Source organism: Mandrillus leucophaeus, unplaced genomic scaffold (assembly GCF_000951045.1).
Source record: "Mandrillus leucophaeus isolate KB7577 unplaced genomic scaffold, Mleu.le_1.0 Scaffold540, whole genome shotgun sequence".
NCBI classification, from domain to species: Eukaryota; Metazoa; Chordata; class Mammalia; order Primates; family Cercopithecidae; genus Mandrillus; species Mandrillus leucophaeus.
In genome coordinates, this window is record NW_012105809.1 from 494,664 (window position 1) to 494,906 (window position 243).

A 243-nucleotide genomic window follows, 5' to 3' on the forward strand; every position below is an offset into this window, starting at 1 on the left:
TTAGAGTATAGGAAGACAGGTTCACAATTCAATTTAGAAAGTTAGAAAAGCAATTAAGCAAATATAAAGTTAGAGAAAACAAAAATGCCACAATATGTAAAATATAAAAGATCAAAATCAAATGCAAAGCTTTAGATAACACTTTTAAAATAATATTTTTCAACATTATAAATAGACAAACCATAAATTATTATATAGAGAATGAAAAATATATCACAATTATGAACTTTAAGATCATGCTAA